The sequence below is a fragment of the Silene latifolia genome, chromosome 9 (genome assembly GCF_048544455.1).
Source record: "Silene latifolia isolate original U9 population chromosome 9, ASM4854445v1, whole genome shotgun sequence".
In the NCBI taxonomy this organism is placed as follows: domain Eukaryota; kingdom Viridiplantae; phylum Streptophyta; class Magnoliopsida; order Caryophyllales; family Caryophyllaceae; genus Silene; species Silene latifolia.
Window position 1 is genome coordinate 207,036,053 of NC_133534.1, and position 8,257 is coordinate 207,044,309.

Here is an 8,257-nt window from a genome sequence, read left to right on the forward strand (position 1 = left end):
CCAAAAAAAAGTAGACAAGTCGAGAAAGAGATGATTGAATCAAAATAAAATTTTTTAAGTTATATTTCTGTCAGAGGACAATATGAATATTCTATCATACTCTTACTACATTTAGTGCGCTACCTGGATGCCTAGAGGAGTCTTTCCAAGCTAGCCCAAGACCCTAAAGGGAATCCATTGCATAGGGAAGAGAAAGGGGGTCCGGCATTGGTTGAAACAGGTGCAGCGAGTGAAAGGAGCGAGTGGAGGAGCTTTTTGAAGCAGAAGTTGACGCATTTCCAGAGGTTAAGAAGCTTAATTATGATCCTATACACTTTCAAATGAAAAAGATGGAGCATAAAAAAGCTTTCTCTGTGTACCGAATGCTCATACGGGAAAGTGGACTCCTGGGTCTGGAACGAAGGAAGTCTCCGAGAAATCCTTTCTTTCTCGTCCACTCAGGGGGGTGCAGACACACTTGCGCGGGGCCCGCTTCAAACAAAAGAAAAAAAAGGGGGATGGAATGGGCCACCCCACCCAAGAGCTGATGTGAGTAAAGTTAAAGCAACAGTAGTATTTATATCATTCGTGGGTGCGGCTAACTCCCCGTGAGGTAACTGTATGATTTTCCACGGGAAAAGGGCGCGGAGACAGGATTTTAACCCGTGACCTCAAGGTTATGAGCCTTGCGAGCTACCAAGCTGCTCTACCCCGCGCTGAAGAAAAGAACTGGGAACGAATGGACGAATACTTTTTGTTTGTACCCCTTTTCGACGAGGAAGTTGTCTAGCCCTCTGAACTAAATGTTCAAGTCTATTCCACACAATCTACCTATATATTCCCCAAATCCTGATATGCGCCAACACACTACCTCCAATAAGTACTATACTATCATATTATAAGAATAAAATAACATAAAAATTTAATATCATATATCTCTATTTCGATAGTCACTGCTGTATTTAATGAAAATAAGAATATATATTTATCGTTGGTAACATATCTCAATTCTAAGTACTTGAAGTTGTCTTTTTAATCTCTGATGTTTATATTTTTATTCTAATTATTCTTTCTTTTTTTTTAATATTAAATTAAGTTCATTTTGTATTTCTTTGATTGCACTTTTTTCTTAATAAAAAAAGAATTAAAAAGAGAAAGACTTTCAAATACACATTAATTTACCTGTTTTTCTTTTCTTTGCTGATTCCTCTCAATGAAATTAGCAAAAGCAATGTCTCCTTGCATAATATGGATTCCAAACATTCAAAATAGAACTCTTAATATTATTTTATTCATCGATTTTTTTATTTAATTTAAAAATTTAAAATTAAATAAATATTGCTATTAAAAAAATCTAAATATTCGATACTAGTTGATGAGAGTTACGTCGGAAACATAACAAAGTAAGGAAAGTGCAATTACTTTGGTGTCGTCTTTTAATTTTAAAATTGTTGAGTTAGTAAAACCCCGTGATTTTCGTTACTAAGTAATTTTCCCTAAAAAAATCACAAAATCAGTGTCACTTTTGACTAAACCCGTGATTTTCGTTACTAAAGTGCTGATTGGAAATTTTACAACTATTAGCGCCGGAAGACATGGAAATAAAGGTATCATTTCAAAAATTTTGCCTGAATCTAACGAAGCCGCAACCGACCCGAGCACAGGCGAGGAGCAAGCAAGTGCCTTAAGACAAGTTGAGTTAAGTTCACGCTAAGTTCGAGCTAAGTCGCTGCTGGTGTGCTTCCTGCCCGCGAGGAAAGAAAGAAGAGCGACAAGGTTCATATTTGACTGTTTGCAGTATGGAAGCAGATTACACCAAAAATCCCTGGGAACAATGAAAAAAATAGATATCTCGGTCTCACCCTCTCTGTTCCGATAGTGAGGGTTCGCGCGGATTTTCTCTTTATGTAAGGAATAGACCTCCCAGTCTTTCGCAACACTTCAGGTTTACTTCTTTTGTTAGGTCTCGACTTTTCCGCTAATTTTAGAATCCCATTCTTATAAAGTAAAACGGGGAAAACTGCTAGCGATTAAATTCCGGAAGGTTTTTATTCTCATTTCATTTCCCGAGATGGCCTGAATCTAACCGGGGTTCGCAGTGGTGGAGGAACTGGATCGGAAAAAAGAGGGATAAAAGCTAGGGCAGTCAGTTTGTTCCTCCCGGTCCGTATGTACTGACGGGGCTTGGCGCTAGGATCTACATGTATCCATTTATATCCAGAGACGATTGCTACTACACTGACACAGTCAACAAAACAAGTGTTCAAAGAGTCCTGATGCGCATTCTGCTCTCACAGGAACCCGATGTACCAACGGATCATCAAATTCGCTCAAGAAAAGCTAAACGTGTCGTTATTTTTGATGCTAACGAGCATAATATAGATATCGGGATTTTCTCGAGCCTGCTCATAAGAGCACACAAACACACAGCGGAAAAACGCGAAGCCTGAGTTAAAGTCACGCGCATAGGCATATTAAGTAGACGAGACGGGACCCAACGATCCAATCAACCTAGCCGTCCAGTCAGTGGAATTTTTGCTTTTCCCAAAATTTTTATTGCTTTATAATGCATATAAAATGAAACCATGGGTTATACCAATAAATTCAATTTTTTCAAATTTTAATGGAATTTATAATTTTAGCGGAGAACCCGGCCACTTATTTCATTCGACGTTCCGGGGTAAGGACCGCCCGATTAGACCAACTTTTTTATAACAAGAAGGCGAGCTGAAACAGGTGCAGCGAGTGAAAGGAGCGAGTGGAGCTCGTTCGTAGAACTATTGACTCGATCACAGACATTTCTGGAACACCTCTAACAGAGGGACAAATAGTCCATTTTGAAAGAACGTTTTATCCCCCCGCCGCCTTCCGACCCGCGAGAGTCTCTTTTTCCGTGACCCCAAGAATGGATTGGATCGAAACGACTTTACTATCGAACCCCTGCGTGTCTCTATTAATTTCTGACCGCACGGAATCTCCATAGCCAATTTTCCATTTTTTATTATGAAATCAGAAGGTGCTGCCTTTGGTCGTTGGTCATTTATTTTTACTGAAAGCGTGAGGACAGACCCTTCTTGGGGTCATACCATTATAGGTGCACAAAACGCAGCTTTATTCCAAGAGTACTACCCTGTACGTAGTCTATGTCTGGAAAGCATACTTGACAGGAGATAGACATAGGCGGTAGAGAGGTCCCCCACTCCGATTCCCGCCCCGTCAGCATCTCCGATTCGAGCACGGTCAGAGGCCGCAGCAGGACTACCATAGGAAAGCCCGCCCCCGCTAGCTAACATAAAAAGAGATTCCCGCCCAGCTGAAATACAAAAAAAGAAAGAATGAGAGAGGGTATACCTATTAAAGCAGGTTTCATCCTTCCTGCAAGGTTTTCTTTCTCATAAACAGAGATCTCTGATCTCACGTAGGGGGGTACCTTTCTCGAGCTAAATACAACACGTTTCCTGCTTTCTCAAAGGCGTGGGAATAGCTCAAACAAAGAAAAGTATGGTCTGAATTCAGGCACGGCCCGCCCGTCTGCTGCTAGGTCGGGGAATGGCGCCAGGCGAGGGGCAAACTATCCGCCAACTGGGAGGGCCCTTCCTCGCTTGTGGGTCTTAGAACAAGGAGTCAGCTTTCCAAGTCAATTCCATTTTTTTTTTCAATTCATTCAAGAAGTTGAAGTTTGACCCCTCCCTCTAAAAATTTTTTTATTTTGGGGGACTTATCTGTTATATTGATTAAATTTTACTGTGTCTCAGAACCGGAAATAATTATAATCCGGGGGAGGGGTTATTTTTGGATCTGTAACAAATAGGTAAAAAGTACTTCTCGAATGTGACTTTTTCATTTCCTCGGTGATTTCGCTTGGCATGGCAAAAAATATGATGAATTCCAATGGGCTTCTCTTCTAGCTCCAGCATACCTTTCATCTGTTAAATTGGTTCTATCTTTTGCCTACTTCCTTTCCAACTACCTTAATGTCATCTCGGGACAGGGCTCCTATCGGACAATCCATCTTGATGACGAATTCCACGATAACAAGAAATTTAAATCAATCGTTCGATGTCTGCTCGTTCTCCCCTCTTCAATTCCCAATGAACAACATGATCTTGTGTTGTTAAGCGTAGAGCCAGAGGAAGAGGAAGCTTATCAAAAAGAGCTTCTAAGAAAGATTGATTGAATCATAATAAATATAAATTTGGAGCGTGAAAGGCAATTCGATCCTGTTTTGAATTTTAGGAGGATTCAGATTAACGCTTCTCCCATAACTTTGACTTTCTGGACCAACCAACCCGCGGATCTGCCCCCGAAAGTCTCTTTTTGAGGCCAACCTCGGCACTTTCTCTGGATTTTTCTACGAAAAAAAGTTAAACAAACCCGGTATTTTCTGACATAACCTGATTTTCACTAAGAGTTGGCCAAATCGAGTGCCTTTTTTTGTTCTTCCTTGACTCTTGATTCAATTCATCTGCACCAGCAGTTGGCATTTTCTGGAGTTCGAGAATTCTTTTATTTCTTTTTTGTATTTTTTGATTTCTCGTCCACGGACCTTAGTTTAGCGATAGGGTTTCGAAAAATAAATCCTTTAGCGGTTCATAAATGGTCACGCCCCCCGAGAAGACGGCCCAGCCTCATTCCTTCCGGCTAATGAAGATACTACTTCAGTCTGCCCATTCATTCCCAGTGGATCCTTCTTCTCCCTAAGAATTGAACGAACCAAGTTCACGCTGCACCTGTTTCAACCAATGCCGGATATTGAAAACTAGTTTTTCAAAAAAGCAAGAAATTCGATCGACGAGATTTCACGTGAAAAAGTTGCTCCAAACCCGTAAATTTTTGTGTCTTTCACTTTGAGGCCGTGTAATAGGCGACCATTTCGCGCGGTTCGGGGGGCACTTGAGTCAGCCGCCGGCGCCCGACTGCGTCTTGACCCCTATCCAATTTTTGGGCCAATTCCCTCTTCGTACTACCAAAAAATGAGATTCTTGCCGAATCCGAGTTTGCTGCTCCAACCATGCCATTTTAGGAGAGGTTTTATCCTTCATGAAAATCGCTGCTTCGAAATGGATTTTGGAATTTATTAACATTCTCTAAAAAAGGAACTGTTAATAATCCCGCAGGTACTGACCTCAATTTCTCTCTTCGGAGCCCTTTCTTTTCTCGTCCCCCCGCCCCGGCATAGCGCTTCGCCTCCGGTTCTTAGGAAGAATCTACTGACTTCTTTCTTCGTCTGGGGGAAAAGAAAGCGTCTGGGGGAAAAGAAAGCGTCTACCAGTTGGAAAGCTAGACATCAAGTAAGTGGCGCTCTTGATCACCCGACACGATCGTACGAGGTCACAATTCACTCAACACGATCATCCGGGGTGAAGAAGAATTGGGGATCGGATGTGGGCGAAATTCCCGCCAATGGCTGAGATGTTCAGTCGACTCCCTCCCCCTTTGTGGGGGTCCAGACCCCTACGAGTGAGCCGGGTCAAGTGTTTCAAGCCAAACCCGCTACTTATTTATGGGAAAGGATTCTATCCCAACAGCCAAGTCTTTGAAACAGAACCCAGGCCCGGGCCCAAGCCCAAAGCCAGCTACTTAACTCTGGGCGGACGGCCGTAGGGGTTGACTCCCTTTTCTTTTGTACTCTTTCGGCCCAGTTGGGGTTCTACGGACCGATGCCTGCTGCTTCATCTGAGAGAAAAGAATCATAGATATGCCGGTCATTAGAAGGAAAAACCGCCATAAAAAGATTCCTCGTGTATCATCTGTAGCAAAACTCTATTTCAGAGCCTATTAACGGCTTTCGTTCTTTTTGTGGAAATTCCACTTTTGGATTTTTTCTTTAGAAGCCAACCTCCGGCGCTCGCTGCTTTTCATTTTCTTTGCGAAAAGGAAAAAGAATTTCACGTTCTTCCTTTCGGGAAGGGTTCAAGATGCTGAACATCAAAGTTTGATTTTAGAAAAACACCATCATTATCGCCCCAAAAGAGGGTTCATTTTTATATAAATAAATCGGGTTCTAAGGTTTTGTTTTGGAGCGAGATTAGAGCTTGTTGACGACGACATGTTGGGCTCGTTTCCAAGGTTTAGAGGGGAAGGTTGGGCTGGCTCGCCCGCAAATCAGGCATCAAAGGGAGAATTCTCTCGGGAAAGAGATGATGCTGGCACTTGGCTTGAAGCGATGGCACGGATCATGAAAAGAAACTTGGCTCCACTATAAAGGAGAGGGGCGAAGCGAATGACTCGACTGTAAGGAGAGGGAAGGGGGGTTCAGCACCCGTCAGCCAGAACGTGTCAAAAATAAAGTTAATTTTTCTTCTTTCTCCTACTAGATTAAAATTTTTAAATTAGGGCTTCTTTCAGGAGCAGTATGGGCAAGTGAGGCGTGGGGCTCATCTTGGAATGGGGACCCAAAGGAAAGTCGGGCATTTCTTACTTGGACATTATTTGAAATTTATTTACAAGGTCCGGCGCTAATAGAAGTTGCTTACTCTCCTAGTAGCGAAGGAAAAGGGCAGGGCTCTTTTTTCGTAGTAATAGTGGGCGGGTCTCATGAGATCTATGCCGGCCGCCGGAATCTATCTACTATCTAATAGCGGTCGGAATCATTCTCAACGAGTCCATAAGAAGTGATCCCCTTTTTTCCATCGGGTCCGGGTAGAGACCAAAGATCTTGAGCGACCGATCCGGCAGAACAACTCAAATTCACAATTGCTCCTTGTGATGCAGCGGAACCGTGGCAATTAGGATTTCAAGACGCAGCAACACCCCCGCTGCGGCCTCTGACCGTGCGTCCTGTTTCCAATTTCTAATGACTTTTTATTTTTTTGAAAGTCCGTATTTTTTAGGGGTATGGAAAAAAAGCTATTTGTTAGTAGGAAGGGAATTAAGGAAATGGGATTCAAAACGCAAGTACAATACAAAAGGAAATCTTTTCATATATAATATATTTTGTTTTGGCGGCATGGCCGAGTGGTAAGGCGGAGGACTGCAAATCCTTTATCCCCCGGAAACGAAACAAAGTTCGTTCCCTTTCGTCAAGTAGGTAAAGTAGGCATACGAACCACTTATTCTTTGCCTTAGACTCTTTTGAAACAAAGCAAAGAAGAAGGTTGTAATAATATAAGAGAAAGGGACAAGGGCGGTCTTGCTTGGCGCGAAGGTCACGCCGGTTCGGGGTAGGGTACAAAGACTAAAGGTCCTCGGACTTCCAGGCGGTTTTTCTTTTAGGCAGCTGGTTACCGTTGGATCTCGCCAATACAGCCTCCTATAGTTTTCGATACCACCGGGAAGATTTTTCTTTCCTTGTCTAATCCCGGACCTACCTTCAAGACAAGATAAGAAAGATAAGGCTTGCTTTCTCATTTAATCACTTAGGTTTGTAATTTATTTACAATATATTCTCATGAAGCCGGTGAAGAAGCCCTAGTAGGAGAAGTAAGGAAGACTGAACTCGCTTCACTCTTAGCGTTAAACGTTACGAGCGATTCTCGCCTTTCAAACTACTCGCATGCAAAGGAATATGCACATGCCCAGCCTAATCATTATGCTCGATCAAAGGAATCTCGTTCCACCACATGCACGCGTCACAAGCACAGAGTCGCCTTCCCTAATCTCTTCCGCTCACTAACATGGCTTGAAGATTAAGATATAAGTGACGCTCTTTCCTTACGAGTTAAGCTAGAGGAGTTCGCACTTACGGGTGAAACGTGCGCATCAGCCGTTTGCGTCCAAGAAAAGCTTGAGGGCAAGTCCTGTTGAAGGTCGTAAGCTAAGGACAGCTAAACGCGGCTCTTAACCTCCAATTCCAACAACAAAAGAAGGAAAGAAAGCCTAAAGCCTAAGGACTCTCCCATGCGCCCGCTTTTTTGACAGACTAAGCAAGTACGAGAAATTGGCCCTGCTCCGCTTTCTGAAAAGCAAGGGGGCATTTTAGGTCAGGAGTGGTTTCGCATCTTTGTTTTGCCTGCTCGTTTCGTCTCCTAACCTTTCGGTAGAGTGAGTCTACTTAGCGAACTGGAAGGACGCGGAGATCGATTGATCAATATGAATCTCGAGAGTGGATGGTTGACTGCCGCCCCCCATCACAGGTACAACCGGTTTGGTACAAAAGAAAAGATTACAAGCCAACTGGGCCGAAAGAGTACAAAAGAAAAGGGAGTCAACCCCTACAGCCGTCCGCCCAAAAAGGACCTAACTCCGCCTACATAAACATAATATTAAAAAAAAATTTAAGCTAAAAATAAGCAAAAGCGAATAAAGAGTAGGCAGGGACAAGGACCAGTCACGCCCC

The 8,257-nt window shown here is 43.0% G+C and overlaps 1 non-coding gene across 1 annotated transcript; it reads right to left on the reverse strand.

The window, feature by feature from the left end:
* Positions 1-621: 621 nt before the first annotated feature.
* On the reverse strand, positions 622-695 carry TRNAM-CAU (transfer RNA methionine (anticodon CAU)). Its single transcript has one exon. It is a non-coding gene; the product is annotated as a tRNA-Met (tRNA).
* Between the last annotated feature and the right edge of the window lie 7,562 nt (positions 696-8,257).